This window comes from Tinamus guttatus, unplaced genomic scaffold, assembly GCF_059628265.1.
Source record: "Tinamus guttatus ecotype Peru unplaced genomic scaffold, ASM5962826v1 Tinamus_guttatus_pri_ptg000145l, whole genome shotgun sequence".
In the NCBI taxonomy this organism is placed as follows: domain Eukaryota; kingdom Metazoa; phylum Chordata; class Aves; order Tinamiformes; family Tinamidae; genus Tinamus; species Tinamus guttatus.
The window spans coordinates 40,136-57,101 of record NW_028288679.1 but is presented as its reverse complement, the minus strand read 5'-3'; positions in this window follow the sequence as shown (position 1 = coordinate 57,101).

The window sequence follows — 16,966 nt, the reverse complement described above, 5'->3', positions numbered from 1 at the left end:
TAGAAAGTTTAAGCAGGATTTAAGTGATGCATAGGTCTTCTGCAGGCCAAGTGCACTGGTGTGAATTTCCCTTTAATTACCTGAATGTCAGTAGGGTTAGACTATAGTAAGTATGAAAAGTGTCGAAAATCACTCAGAAGGCCCTATTACATTGCAGCACTGTGTATTATTTAAATGTGTTATTTTTCTAGATGTCTGTATTAAAATAAATAGATTCTCCCTCCACAGGATATAACAACTTGACAAAAAGACTTAAAGTAAATTCATTATTAACTCAAAGAACAGACAGACTTGGAGCGTGAATTTGCATTTTCAGTCTCTTCTGTAGAGCAGCATCTCTGAAAATTAATATTCTTGTATGTTTTTTTCATGTTAGCCTGTCCCCAATAAAGAGTTTGGACTTCAGGAAACCAGATCTCCAGCTTCTGAAAGTACTTGGTAACTGAATTGAAATGAGAATTCTACTGATTTACATCAGCTAAGAATTTCCAGAGGTACAAAAGCAGAGGAATTAAAAAAAAATCATTAAATGCAATGTTGTTAAAGAAACAGGGGTACCATCAGTAATATAAACAATGAAATGAAACATTTCCTAGATCCCCAAATCCAGCCACATATTATCTAATATTTTGCCAGTGACTACAAGAATGTGAGGATACTTTCTTAATTTCTCTGTGGAGGATCAGCAGGCAAGCCTGGGGGAATAATGGGTGAAAGGCTGTTTGTCAGTTTGAATACAGCATCAAACACATGACATCTTCCAAAAAGAATAGAAAAGAATAATGAAGTGTTTGAATGTGCAAGTCTCCCAGGTTTTGCTGAAATATAAGAGGACAGAAATGTGTTTTCTTCCCTGGAATATGCTGATTAAAGTCAAGCTTTTATTAGTAGTAGTAGTATTAGTATTATTACTAATAATTATTACTAATACTAACAATAATCCATGTCTTCCTCTAAAAATATGCTTAATTCTATGGAATCATTATGGGCCCAGATGGGACTACGAGTAGGGTACATGAAACAGTTTACTAATTGAATTAGTTTGAAAATAAAAATGATTCTTTTTAAGTGCCAACTTCAAATTGCAATCACCTCTGTAGGCTCAATTCAGGCATCATTGTAGAAGTAAAAGAGGTACAGTGCAAAATTTGATCCATTTTATATGATATTTGCTTTACTTTGATAAAGGCAAAAGGAAATACATTTGAGGGCTGAAAACTTTTCTCAAAAAGTTGGTCTCAGGAGAATTGCTTGGTATTACTGCATCTTTTGGATTATTAAAATTCACTAAGCAAATAACAGTGATGCCCTATGCCTTACACTCTTGCATTACAGAAAAAAAAAGAGGGAAGGGTGTGTGATTGTTCAGTGTGTATGGGGAAATTCATACATGTCAGGAGCTGAAAAATTGATGTCAATAGCATAGGACGCCTACCCTTTGTCTGTTTTCAAAGAATTAATAAATTAATTAATTATTAAACCAAAATAACAACAATAAAAAAGTTTTAATTAAAGAAATCAAGCATTAAAGCAATGTTTCATCCCTTGGGGATATAGGCAGTTGGACTTCTTCCCTTCTGGAGTGCTGGGATGCACCCCAGAGTTCTGAGTGAGCTGACAGATGTCATAGCTAAGCCGCTCTCCATCATCTTTGAAAGATCCTGGAGAACGGGGGAGGTGCCGGAAGACGAGAAGAAGGCCAATATCATGCCAGTCTTCAAAAAAGGCAAGAAGGAGGACCCAGGCAACGACAGGCCAGTGAGACTCACCTCCGTTCCTGGAAAAGTGATGGAACGCCTCATACTGGCTGTTGTCTCCGAGCACATGGAGGACAAGAAGGTGCTCAAGAGTAGTCAGCATGGATTCACCAAGGGGAAATCTTGCTTGACTAATGATGGAATGACCAGCTGGATAGATGAGGGGAGAGTGGTAGATGTCATCCATCTTGACTTCACCAAGGCTTTTGACACCGTCCCTCACAACATCCTCCTGGGCAAGCTCCGGAATTGTGGGATAGAGGAGTGCTCAGTGAGGTGGATTAGGAACTGGCTGGATGGCAGAGCTCAGAGGGTCGTGATCAGAAGTGCAGAGTCTAGTTGGAGGCCTGTAGCTAGCGGGGTCCCCCAGGGGTCAGTCCTAGGTCCAGTCCGGTTCGATTTATTCATCAATGACCTGGATGAAGGCACAGAGTGCTCCCTCAGCAAGTTTTCTGATGATATGAAACTGGGAGGAGTAGCTCACACCCCAGAGGGCTGCACTGCCATCCAGAGGGACCTGGACAGACTGGACAACTGGGTGGTGAAAAACCTTATGAAATTCAACAAGGCCAAGTGCAAGGTTCTGCACCTGGGGAGGAATAACCTCAGACACCAGTACAGGCTGAGGACTGACCTTCTGGAGAGCAACTCTGCAGAGAAGGACCTGGGTGTCGTGGTGGATGACAAGTTGACCATGAGGCAGCAGTGTGCCCTCATGGCCAAGAAGGCCAATGGGATCCTGGGGTTCATTAAGAAGAGCGTCTCCAGCAGGTCGAGCGAGGTGATCCTGCCCCTCTACTCAGTCCTGGTGAGGCCACATCTGGAGTATTGTGTCCAGTTCTGGGCTCCACAGTACAAGAGGGATGTGGAGCTGCTGGAGAGAGTCCAGCACAGGACTACAAGGATGATCAGGGGCCTGGAACATCTGCCCTATGAGGAGAGGCTGAGGGAGCTGGGCCTGTTCAGCCTGGAGAAGAGAAGGCTGAGAGGGGATCTAATCAGTGTGTATAAATACCTCAAGGGAGGGAGTGCAGAGGATGGGGATGGTCTCTTTTCAGTGGTGGCCACTGACAGAACTAGAGATAATGGCCACAAACTGAAGCGCCAAAAGTTCCACAGGAACTTAAGGAAAATTTTCTTAACAGTGAGAGTGACAGAGCACTGGAACAGGCTGCCCAGAGAGGTTGTGAAGTCTCCTTCTCTGGAGATATTCCAAACCCGCTTGGACGCAGTCCTGTGCCACATGCTCTAGGTGACCCTGCGTGTGCAGGGGGGTTGGACTAGATGACTTCTAGAGGTCCCTTCCAACTTTAAGCATTCTATGATTCTATGGAATGAAAGACACACTATCACAGTCACTATCTGTGTTAACATATATTGTACATCATATACAAATCACAGTAAATATGGCTGACATAACCTGATCTGAGACTTCAAAAAATTACACATCAGCTAAAAAAATTGCAAAGCAAATTGGTTTTCTTTACATGACTGTGGTGCTTAACACAGTTTTCTTTATGACTGATGCGATTTTTAAGTTTTTTTCTACGTATATTGGCGTTGTTACTTCTAAAATTGATGTGTCTCCTATAAGGCTACAAATGGGCAAAACCCAGAATTTTGTACCCAGACATTGCAAGGAGACAATATGACAAAGAGATGAAGTGTCAGAAAAAAACACAATTTTGATTTAGAGAGACCAGCCTGACTTATATTGCAGCTATGGGAACTAGGAAGAATACTGTGAAGGTAAGATGGTTCTAAACTACAAATTTACATTCATGTTTTATACCCCATAAATTTATAGGGATTTGGACATGACAGTGTTTGATAAAGAAGATAAATTTGCTTTGGATTGAAAAAAAAAAAAAGAAAGAAAGAAAGGAGAGCTGTCAAAAGCCTAGCTTTCTACAGTAAAATCATGAATGAATTTGCACTATGTGAGAAATAAGCAAAATCTAGGTGCCTATTTACTGCAATAAATTTGACTATTTTTCTCTCTCTCTGATCACATCTAATGTCATCCATATTATGTTCCATTGGTTCTACCTGTGTGATTTCTCACCACCCAGGCAAAGAGCCTGCAAAATATATATTTTTTTGTGATCTCTTTGCTGGAGATACACAACCCTGGTAGGCCAGAGGAATCTTTTTATACGTATCTCTGCTTCATACTGGGGAGCCTCACCATGCCTGAACATCTGCCAAATATGACGGGAGACTGAGACTACTTCTCACAGCATTTTAAACTGAAGTCACCAGAGTTTACGCTGAAAAACCTAGGGAATGTCCATACAGACTCCTTTACAAAGAAAATACTATTCAATAAAGAGGTGGAAGTAGACACAAGTGGGACAGAAAACTACCGATCTTTTCAGTTTTGATCAGCCTTTAAAATGTAGGACATAATATTGATGTCATTTAAATAACAGCAAAAATGTTATTGTTGGAAACAGTGAAAAAACATGTGAGACTGATCATGCTAACAGTACAATGTTTTTTGACAATAGCATTTAACAAGTTTTAGTTCACTTAAACTATATGCAAAGTAAAGATTATTTTTTGTGGAAAATCTGACTTTTTGAAAAGCAAGAGGTTCCTCTTTTCTTTCTTTAAAATACTGAACTTCCTGCTCTCCAATTATCATGTACAAGTCAAAAAAGACTATGCACCCAACCAAATTACAGTGTTGTCCAATCACATCTAAGTCAGGCTTTCTGAGTTTGAGCTGTGCTTGACACAGGATCAAGAGGTACAGAGTTGTCTCAAAAATTCCCATTCTCTGAAAACCAACTCGCTAGATGAAGTAATCAGGGGTTATTTAATCTGAAGAAAAGAGACTCAGGGGAGACGTTATCACTCTCTACAACTACCTAAGAGGAGACTGTAGTAAGACAAGGATCAATCTCTCTAGAGATAATGTACTGCAAAGCCTGGCTCAAGCAGGGATCCTAGAGCACATCAGGGCAGGTTTGGAAGATCTCCAGAAAAGATCTCCACAACTTCTTTCAGAAGACTATTCTCGTGTTCTGTCACCCCAACAGTAAAGAAATTCTTTCTCATATGCACATGAAACTTACTGTGTTGCAATGTGTACCCTTTGCCATGACTTTTCTAGCCCCATTCCTCATGGACCTCTAGGCTTTCTCTCTGTTAAGCCTAACCCTCACCCTTACCCCAAGCCTGAGGTCATCAAGGATAGAGCTGGCTAAATGGCAAATATGATCCCAGAACCACTCTGGATATAGCGCTGCCTTTCCTTTGGCATGCCCTTTCCAGACATGCTCGCCATGGGGCTCTAGGTTTTCTTGCTCTCTTAATCGCAACCTTAAACCCTAGAAGACCTGTGTGCTCACTGCAGTGATAGTGTATAACTCCCCCCTGGGTGAGAGCCCAAGGAGGCACCTCTCTGTCCCAGAGATGGCTGGAGAAACAAGCAGTTGCCTTATCAATGTTTAGTAAATGATGGAAGAATATTTGGGGATGCTGGTTTGGGAAAAAAAAAAATAGCAGATTGATAAACTCTGAAAGATAGGGCTTACTGCCAATACACAGTTGAGCAAGCTGCACAATTGAGCATGAATGTAGAATCTCTGAGCAAACAACTGGTCCACCTGCAGATGTTAAAAGAAGAACCAAAAAACTTTTAAAAAGAAGTAAATAAGGCTGAAAATTTAATAGTACCAGCCAAGCAAAGAAGAAATAGAGTAGCTCTAAGAATGGAAAAAAGTGTTGATCTAGCAAAGCTGTCCAGACGAGCCAACAAAAAATAAAAACTGAAGTAGGTAAAACAAGAAGCAGCTGGGGAGTGAAAGCAGTTAAAACCTTTCAGGTGTACAGGGCGAATTACTGTTACATTGAGTGTGCTGCTCAATGATTGGCCAGCAAGAGGGCATGGGCGCTCCTGCAAGGAATAAAAGCCAGGCATCTGAGGATGTTCTTTCAGACATCCTCTGGTCCTCTGTGGGGTGGGATGATTCTACCACTAAGGGCCTCCATACTGGGCCAATACTAACCCTGAGGCACGCTGGGGATTGTGGTTGGTGCCTTAGACCTAATACTGAGGTCTGAAGACCTACTTCTGGGTAAATGGCAAGGAAGGTCCTAGCACCAGTCTGGGTATAGTGTTATGTTACCTTTGGCATTCTGGCTTCTGTCAGGAATGGTGTAGCCAACAGTACTAGGGAACTGATTGTCCTTCTGTGTTTGGAGCTGCTGAGGCTCCACTCTATTACTGTTTTCAGTTTGGTCTCCGTCACTGCAGGAAGGACAGTGAGGTGCTGGAGCATGTCCAAAGAAGGACAATCAAGCCGGTGAAGGCTCTGGAACGCAGACCTTACAAGGACCAGCTGAGGGAGTTGGGATTACTTCTTCTGGAAAAGAAGAGACTCAAAGGGAGACCTTATTGCTCTCTACAACAACCTGAAAGGAGGTTGTGATGAGGTGGGGGTTGATCTCCAGAACAACCACAGACAGAACAAGAGGAAATGGCCTCCTATTGTGGTAGGGAAGGTTCAGGTTAGACATTAGGAAGAATTTCTACATGGAAAGAGTAATTGAGCATTGAAACACGTTGCCCAGGGAAGTGGTGGAATCACCATTCAAGAAACATGTAGATGAGGCACTTAAGGACACAGTTTAGTGCGAATGGTGTGAAGGGTTTATGGTTGCATTCAATGATCTTGAAGGTCTTTTCCAACCTTAATGATTCTATGATAAGCTGTTTAACTTATTCTTATAAGTATATTTTTGATGGGATTATTTTCTTGATCCATAATTCCTCCTTTTTGACCAGTTATTTCTTGGTCCAGGATAATAAGAACATTTTCCTTGATGTTAAAGCATACAGATTGTGTGTCATAATTTTAACCTAATATGTTCTTGCTGAGTAGCGTATGGTGCAATAGATAATGCAGAAAGCAGCAAAGACTTATACCCCAAAGTTATGCCTAAGGATAATCTGTTTGATATCTAGCTGAAATACTGCATATTTCCTTATTCTTTCTATGTCCAAGTCCTGCGATGTCTGTAATTTCAAGTTCTGCAACATCGAATCTTATGTCTCACTTGTTTAACAGTTTTCAGGGAATTTTACAGTGTAAGGAGGATGAACAGTGAATGGATTTATTTATCAAAACAAATTAAATACAAAGTAGTATTTTCATTTCTTACCTCCTCTTCTGTAAGAAATAAACTACTAAAATACATATGGTTAAAACAATGGTTAAATGGGAGCTGTGTAACAGCTCCTCATTGATTTGTGCTCTGGAACAAAATCTTATAAAACATTGTTTGCAGCTAAAATATCTGTATTAATGAATGCTGTTGAAAGCAAGTTCTTTATTTGACTTTAGCCTTGAATGGGTTTTGTGCTGGTTAACAATTTTTATTTCATTTCAACTACAGGAATAGTTCTTTCAGTGGCCTAAATTCTCAGGAGTCCTTGGCCACCAACAGGGCTGTGACTGTTTATAGCAGCTAACTTATGCAGGGCATTACAGAATCCAGGGAAAATTTAAGCTTCCCCACTCGCTCTCAGTTAATCTTTCTTGCTTATCATTGTTCCAGTATTTCTTTTAGTGTAAGTATCCAGCAATAATATTCAAAGCTTTAAAAAAAAAAAAAAAAAGTGAGGAAAAAAGGACCCTTTACTCCCAATTGAGATAGTACCATTATTTGATTTGCTGGAATATGCCTGTCATCTGGAGAGAATCTTTAAGGATTATCTTTTTTAGGTCACAGCAGATGTTATCTTCACCTCACAGTCATAAACAACAAGGAAAAGAGGTAGGAGGTAGATGAGAAGGGAAAGGGCACTCACAGGAAGACTCATGACAAGAGGGACAGGAAACTGAGCTGAGAGATTAGTCAGGAAGGCAAATCTGATGGCAAATAGTGGAAAGGGAAGCCACATGAGGAGGCAGAATCAGAAGCTGCTGCGTTCATGATGCATGATTAGTTGTTGTGATGGGAGTCCGAAATAAGGAGAAGGGAATTTTGATGGCTTGAATGCAATAAAATCAGAATGAAGATAGATGTGGTAGGTAGTTTTGAGGGAAGGGGTTAAAATTCAAATTACTTGGCTAGAAATGAGAAGGAATAAGACAGAAACATAGAGAAAATAGACTGAGATTCTGCTTGTAAAAGGCAGAAAGTGTTAGGATAAGTTATGATAAATGGAAGCAAAATTTAGGCATCAGAAGCTAAAGACGGACACAGGAGATAGGCAGGAATAAGATACTCTTAAATGCAAAGCAAAAGATATGGACTTGATCGTGAGTGGCTGATGGACAGAGACAATGGACAGAGACAATTGTATTTCCTCTGTTTCACAATCACAGAATAGTTGGGGTTGGAAGAGACATCTGGACATCACCAGGTCCAGATCCTGCCACTCCTTAGGCAGGGTTACGTACAGCAGGTTGCTTAGCATCTTGTCCAGGTGGCTTTTGAATGTGTCCAAGGATGGAGACTCCACAACCTCTCTGGGCATTATGTGCCAGTACTTTTTTGCCCTCACAACTTTAAATTTTTTTAAAAAAAGTTTTCTTTTGTTCCGGTGCAGCATGATTATATACATATATAAGATTCATCTCAGTCTTCTCCAGGCTTGTGTCAGCACTCAGCCTTTTCGTATATGAGATACCTTTAATATTTTTAGTAGCCCATTGCTGAACTTATCTTAAGTCCTGCAACTAAAGGTAATTCAGAGCACATGATTGCCAAAAAGATAAAAACCTAGCATTGTACAGTAAGTCTTTGCATCTCTTTATAAAAAAAAAAATGTGAAAAGTAACCTGAAAAACATAAAATAAAAACTTATTTTATTCTGGTTATATCTCCTTTATATGGTTGCATGGAGTAAGAAAAATATTTAACAGAAAAAGCAAAACAAAGACAAAATATTTAAAGCTCCTACTTGTGATGTGTTTTTGAAAATACCACTGAACAGGTTAAAAATCTCCACTAATACCTGGAGTCTTTGCACAGCCAACCAGTAAAATTTATCAGCAGATTAACAAAGACCTAAAACCTAAGGAATAAAAATCTCGGATATAATTAACCACTATTGGGTCAAGTAGAAAAGTTGGTTTAAAAGATTTGTTGGTGATAAATCCTCTAATGCATGACAAAAACTATTTTAATTTGACTGTAGGGGAGCTAGTTTTGAAACAGTTACAAAATTCTGACATTCTGATTTTATTTACTGTAGTATTTCTAAAGCAATATGTATAATGTTTTATTATTAGGTTTAAATAGTTAATTTGTACATCATATCTTGTGAACCCTTTGGAACTTGTATAAACATTCTGTCAGATGCCATTAAGATGACCAGTAACACACAGTATTTGAGTATTTCTTAATAATTAATGAGACTGTTTCCTGGACAAAGTTTTCACTGGTGAAGAAGGCTGGCAGAATTAAGATTGAAAATACAAAAAGAATGATTGTTTTATTTGTCTGCCAGTATAGATATACTTTCTAACATTCATTTAATAATGAGTTGACTAGTTCAGTCTTAAATACATTTCTTCTCTAAGCATTTCCAAATCTGAAGATGAGAAAAACTGTTGGCAGAGAGAAAGCCTGCAGAACAGAATCATCACTCACTCATCATCAATCCAAGTTGACTAGTTAAAGCATTCTGTTTAGCATAGTAAGATTAGAGAGTTACGTTATTTAACCAGTTAATGTTGTTATTAATTATTTATCAGCTGTTGATAGTGTGATAAATACTGCATAAGATGCAAAGAAAAGCCACAGTTTCTCCCTTAAGAGACTACAGTCTTAGATGAGACAGGCACACAGACTCTCTCATTAACCATGAGGAATCTGAGAGTAAAGTCCACCTTAAGAGAAATCTGGGAAATAAATTTCTTTTATTTATGTAGTGGGTATTCTGACGACAAAAAAAAAAAAAAAAAAATGCAAGCATGCACAGCATGATTTATTGTGTTGAAACCTAGATATGCAACCTTACAAGGTTGGATAAGACATATTAGAGCTCATATGCAAAGGTGTCCAAGGGGGAGAGAAAGAAAGGAGCATTTTTTCTGTGTTAATCAGAATCTAATAGAATTTCACAGCTTCCAGGCTAAACTATAACCCTCATTGTTTATTTATTTATTTAACATGGCAATATTTAAATAAAGGAGCCAGGAGACAATAATAGATATATTACAGGTTTCTAACTGATTTTTTGCAGTATATTCTCATATAGCAAATGCAATATTTCCAGTCATTGCCAAAGGCAAACTCCATAAGTATTTTCAGCAGCGGCTGCCAGTCATCATGATTTAACATAGTGATATTTCTCTATCTAATCTATCACAAGAGAATTGCCTATAAACACTAATATGTATTTGCGTTTTCAGAGAAGATGTTTCAATCACTTGCATACCCAGATTAAAATGTCTACATCTGTTTTTTGGAAATAAAATAAGTGAAGCCCTCTGAATTTCTCTAAAGAAACATCTGCATTGTTAAACATGGATCCTTTGTTCCAACAAATCACTTGTCCACACTAGGGGACTTAACAGTAGTTTACTCTGTCAGAAGTTCTGTCCTTTGTAATTCAAAAGATTTATATTAAAGTAAAAAATTGGGACTACTAGAATGTTATCTGTTAAAACTGATATAACAGTTTTCACTTCCTACACTTTCTACCATCAAAACTAACTTCAGCATATATGTTAGACATTTCTTTATTTAAAATCTTGAAAATTAAAGTAAGCCTTTTTAAAAATTTTATTCACACATCCCTATTCTTTTCAGAATCATCAGTGGACATCTAAGCAGAGTAATGCTGAGCATTAGTGTGTTAGTACTTCATATATATATATATATATATATTTTCAGTACAGGAAGAAATGTAGTCTTTAGATGAGAGGTATCTGAGAGGATGTTGGATTCAAAGCAAACAATCAAGACCAGTATAAGGCTAAAATGCCTGGAATATGTTACCAATTTTTATACTTGCTGGAGATTTCACCTTATTTCAGGTGGCAGCAGGTCAGTAAGGTAATGAAAGTAGGTAATGGACCTAACAGTTAAAAGAAGCAACATTCTTAGATTTGACAAATGCCTCAGGTCCTGGAATGCCACTTGGTTTTAAGGAGACTTTTTAATTTTTAATAAGAAAACTGGGGCCAGGTAAAGGGAATGATTTTGTTAATTTTGGTCTAAGCCGCATGCACGGGGCCTTTACCGCACCAAGTGGCTTCAGAGAAGCAGTAAGTCAGTCATTTTTGATGCAAGATGGAGAGCATTACAAGATTTATGATGATTATCAGAGAAAAAAATATTAAAGTCTTGTTTTCCTGTAATTATTTTAGGGATCCTTCCAAGCATAGATTTGAGATCTGGGGTATGGAATCTGTGGTAGAGGAAAGAAAAGGTACAGGGAATGTGGAAGATTTTCTTAAAATTGTTATAATCTCAGAGTCACCTCAGGCTTTTATATTCCCTAAAGGAAAAGTATTGAGATGTTGTGACAGGGAGAGAAGGCAAATAATCAGATTATGTTTTTTTACCACCATTTTCAGGTTTGAGTAATGAAGATAAGAAATCCCTCTTTTACTATATATATTTTTTTAAAAAATAGCTCTCAAAGGGGCATCTGAAAAGTTTTCAGCCAGCTTTTCTACTTGCCACAGAATGCAGTGTAGGAATATCATTAGACCAGCCTCACTGTAACTGCAAAATAGCCTATATTTGGGATGACTAATTTTTGTACTTTGGGAGATTAGAGAGAAAGATTAATACCATTTTTCTCCAACAAGTGATTCAGCATCTGACTGTAAACATAAAATGTTCATGATGGATCAGGTCTCCTATGTTTGGCCTAATGTTGGGCAGAGGTCTGCCAAATCAAGGAAACCACCCCTTTAGGCAGCACATTTCCACAGCTGAATGAATTGTACGTCTGTGAAAAATGCAACGTGGGAATGTGTAATTAAAGACTATGAATACAACAAGAGGTGCCCAAAAATAAAATAAATTTACAGTGGTATCTCATATCTTTTGACTCCTTCTTAACATACTGTTTTAAATAAGCTTGTTAGCTTAATTGTAGAGGACCTTTGTACTTTCCTTTATAAATTATTTTTGTGATTTTTTAAAATGCTTTTTTCTTTGTGAATAGTTTAGAAAAGATTTTTTTAAATCAATCTCATTGTATTATTTTATATTTCTCTGCCATGTACGGTTGAGTCGCTAGAGAATACCAAGTAAATAAACACCTAAAAGAATTGCATCTAAAGCATAAAATCTTTTGAAAAATTCTTTATCCTGATTTTGTTTCTGATTTAAGACATGTGAGTACCTCTTTTTCCCAATAGTGAAAAATTTTATCCTTTGTGAAGAAAAGGAATGAAGATCGAACCAGTCAAATCTTTTTATTTTGCACAGTGTGTTTCCCTTTATGCAGAAGGATACACTTGAAATTCAAAATAGTACTTCATACTTAACCACCCTCTATACCACATAGCATGTGCTAATATTTATTTTTATCTAAGTAGCAGTTATATGTGGTAATGAAGCATTATTGAGAGCGTAATAATACAAACCAATGCCCTTGTGAGTCTCACAATCTATAGCCAGACAAAAGCTCCTAACTTTGAGGATCATGTTTTGCCTGTTGGGACACTAAATTTCCACTTGATGCGTGAATGCATCTGAAGACAGAATTCAGCCTCCTATTTCACACGAGGATTTAAGCTGAATGGTAATGTAAAAAAAAAAAAAAAAAAAGCAGATTTCGTAATTTCCTGTTGAACTACATGTAGCTAAACTGACATATTTAAAATAGTCCTAAGAGATACAAGTGAGATGAAAATTAGTCTGTAAAAAGCAATCATGATTTCTAGTCATTGCTTAATTCCAGTAACTTAATCACCATATTGGATCAAGAAACTCAAAGGGTCAAAGTCTGTCTTCAGATTGATGTCCTAGTGGATTCCATGGATCCCCTGGATGACGAGTAAATTGGACTATGCTTGTAAATCAAGTGTTGCCTAAGTCTATTAAGGGGCAGGTTCTTGTATCTTCAGATGTTACACATTTATAAAAATTCAGATTAATTCATAACAATCCACATATTTTTATATATTTTTAGATTCTAAAAATTGGACCACTAATATTTATTTTGTTGGAAGATTATGTGCAGTACTTAATACCATTTAGTCCAAACTTGATCTGAATGTCTAAATGATGGAAGAGGATATCATTCTTTCTCTTCAAACATCTGGGCATTGTCCAGAATCTGTGCTGGGGCTGTGTTAAATTTTTTCCATGTCTAGTTCATACTGCATTTCTCATATTCTTAATAAAAGTTTGGAGGAAAATATCCCTTCCATACTGTACCTTACTGAAAGGCAAATATTAGGTTGGTCTTCCTACAAAAATTGTGTCTGTACTCTTTGAGGTTATCTTTAAGTCATTACAGATAAGAGTATTTTTTAATATACTTTGGTCTCTATTTTATACTTTTTTAATAGAAAATTTAAATGCTTATTGCTTATAAACTGTGTCATTCATTACATTTTTATTTAGTTTTCCTCCCAGTTTTATACTTCTGGAAGATTTTATATATTCAATATTAATTTTGGTTCTTGATGCAATCATCCTAAGCATAAGAACTTTAGCTTAGATGATCATTTATTTGTACATCCCTCTTGCTGTGCATGCTTCAGGTCCTGGGTGGATTCAAGGTGACAAGCCCTTGAGAAAACCATAATGTGATTGTCTTTCAGAGAGGTGGTAGAACAAATCAGATTATCCATAACAAGCTTAACCGCTGATGAGTTCAAGCTGTGCTGATACAGAAAGTCATGATACAATTGTAAGGTAATAACAGAAAAGTATATGTTTGCAAAGGAGAGAATATTGCCTGAACTATGAAACCTTTCATGATTAATGTAGCTTCACCTACAGCCTTTTATACATAAGAGTTGCTGCATATTTTAAAAAGCTTTTTTCAATGAGTATTTTAGGGCAGTCTTCAAGTCTCCTAATATACTTCATTATTGACTCCAATTATTTTAAGACTGAACATGTTTATCCAAATTTATTTTTTTAACTGACTTTAAGACTGTTTTAACATTTCTTTTATTTTGTCATTGTCCCTAATCTGTGCTTGTAGATGAATGATTTTTTCATGTAGGTCATAATGGTAGACTGGTGTTATATAGTCTGTTCTCCTAAACAATGAAGGGAGCTGCTGAAGGTCATCCAGACTACTTTTCCACCAGGGACAGAGAACATTATGTTTAATTACTTGTTTTATTTTTTTAGGCAACATTTGACTGTTTCCTGTTTTAAATCTATCTTTGACTCCAATACTTCACAGACCAATTCCTCTTCTTTTCTCCTTATTACTCTGACTCTGCCAGAATCAACGGTGATATTGTTGACCTAAAAGATAATCTAATCTATATTACTTAATGCAGAATTTTGGATAAAAAGGAACATATTTAATTGTTCCCTTATTGTTGTTCCTAAAAGGAACTTATTTAATTAACATATTTAATCTCTGGAATCAATATCTTGTAATCTGAAACAGATTTTATTATGATTAGCTTTCTAACAGTATTGGTGTAAAAAAACAGCATACACAGTAAACAAAAGGTTTCTTATGTATCACAAGGAAGTGTACTATTTCAATCAATATTAAAAAGAAAACAGTTTCTAGGCCAATGTTTTCAAATATTGATGGATAATGAACTAGGGTTGTGAGAACTTTATTTGCAGAAGCTTAGTTTACACTATATTTAAGACCAGAAGCTATTTTGTCACATGAGTCAAAGGCAGGAGGCATTTTTGGCTAAATAATACAGTTTTAGATAATCACTTTAAAGCCTGAAATAGTCCACCAGGTCATGACAAAATCCTTTTTTATTATTATTATTTTTGTAATTATACCTAGTATGGGAACTATTTCTTTTCTGAGATATTATTGCCTGAGCAATCTACTGCATTATGCCAATAGTAGAAAGCATTTTATTTAAAAGAAACAACGGCTTTAAGGCTCTTGTGAGCTGATAACCAACACTAAATTTTTATATATATTTACCTTTAATATAGGTAAAATGCATAACATTTTTGACTCTGAAATTGAAGTGCCTGAAAAGAATACCTGTAAAGAAAGAACAAGATTCAGCTGATGGCAACATAAAATAAATTGATCAATATTTTGTAAAAATGTAAGTATAAGAAAGCCCACTTCTAGGCAGAAAAAAAAAAAAGAGAGAACCTAAAGAAACTTCATTGTAGGTTTTATGCTATTATAAAAAAATGGAAGAAATGCCTGAAATTTACAGGCAAAATATCTCAAGTTCTATGTATTGTAAAGATGTGCTTAGCATACAACCAGACTTTTGTAGTTAATTATATATAATTACTTAATTTTGATTAATGTCATATAGTTAAAACCAAGAGGTTTTTTAAGTTCAAGTGTCTGGAAGTCAGAACTCTTAAGTAGTTGTAACAATGTAACAACCATATTATTCTGCTCAAAAATATGTTTATTTAATACCTTGCAATTTTTTTTCTGTCGTGTTTACTTTTATTATCAAGTCTCTGATCTGCATACATTAAAAGCATGCATCTCACAGAGCCATATCTTTTTGCATAACTGTGGAATTAACTTCACAATATCTTTTTTTTTCTTTCCTTCTGAAATACTCTTTTCTAATCCCATGGGAGGTTAATTTTTTTATGAATAACATTGTTTTAGGACAAAATTCCTGTAGAAGTGGAGGAACATTCTTAGTTTGATGTTTTACTGTGTGAATCAGGGACAGACACAATTTTTGTTTCTAAAATGATTTGCAAAAGTAAAATGCCTTCAAAAATTATGATAAGAAAAGGAAAGATACATTCACACATGAATGTGAAGTGTACGCTGGGAGCAGTATGACACAGTGATATTTTTTCAGTTAATTATAGTGTAAGTCAGTCTCTTATTCAAAGCAATGAGCAAGTTACCATTTGTAGACCACTGTGGAGTTTTGGACCTAAAATGCCTCTTCATTAATGTCTGCAGAGAAATATAGGACCATATACATAATTAGCATTTGTGGTGAGGTTACATAACTGCCACCTGGTACCATAATGAGATGGAAAGCAATTAAAAATAATTACCACTGCAAATTCATTAAAATTCTTGGTTTGTTCAACTCTTGAACCTCATATTTGCTGCAGACCATTTTAGTATCAAACATTAAATTGTAACTCACCTATCAAATTTGCAAACAGAAAAATTATACTAGCTTTAATAACTAAAGCATCTCAGTGCTGAGCAGTAGTCTGAAATTTATGACATCTTCTGAGGGGCAACTAACTTCAGAAGTATTGCTTTTCAGAGGAGACTTTTGACTCCTGGAAAGATAAGGAACATTTGTGCAAGGCAGTCAAAGAACCAAGAGCGATAAGACTGGAGAGACAAGAGGGGGAGTTGCCAAACTTTAAAGAGGGACAAGGCAGACCACCAATTTGGGCTTTGCCGCAACCTAGACACAGCCTTTGTGCATGGTCTTATGCTGATATTTCACTTCTGGCAGACACAGTATTAACCAAACAAAAGTTGAGGTAAACTGAAGAAAACTGCAGATATAATTCACAGAATTCATCCTCTTTTCTGGTACAGTTATGTTTCTGTAATGCAACCAGAAGGAGATAGTCAAGGCAGTTATGACTGTGTTGGATGCAAGATTATACATGAGAAATTCCATTTTTTATTGAAATTCAGCCTAGTTGTGTGATTTATTTCATGTTATTTGACAAATGTTGCAGATTTCACTCTATAACTGTGAAGACATGTCATATCTTAAAGTAGAAGTATAGCAGGCTAATATCCAACTGCAGGAATTTTCAGATTTTCTTAGTTTCCTTAGTCATAGATATTTTTTTCCCAATGAACTAAATGAAGGCAAAGCATGTGTCAGAGGATTGATAATTTTTCCTAACAGTTCTAATCTAATTTTCTGAGCCTGTTTCACACTACAATTATTAATGATTGCAATATATTTTTTCCTTTACTGGCTTTTAAAAATAAGTTAATCTCTTTATTAGCAAAACCAAGTCATCATAATGCAAAACTATGCTGCCATTTTTCATTACAGAGGACAACAGTTACATAGTCTATGCATGTTTTGCTGTTGTTTCACAGATATCAGATATACAGATATAACCCATGCTGTCATCATTGT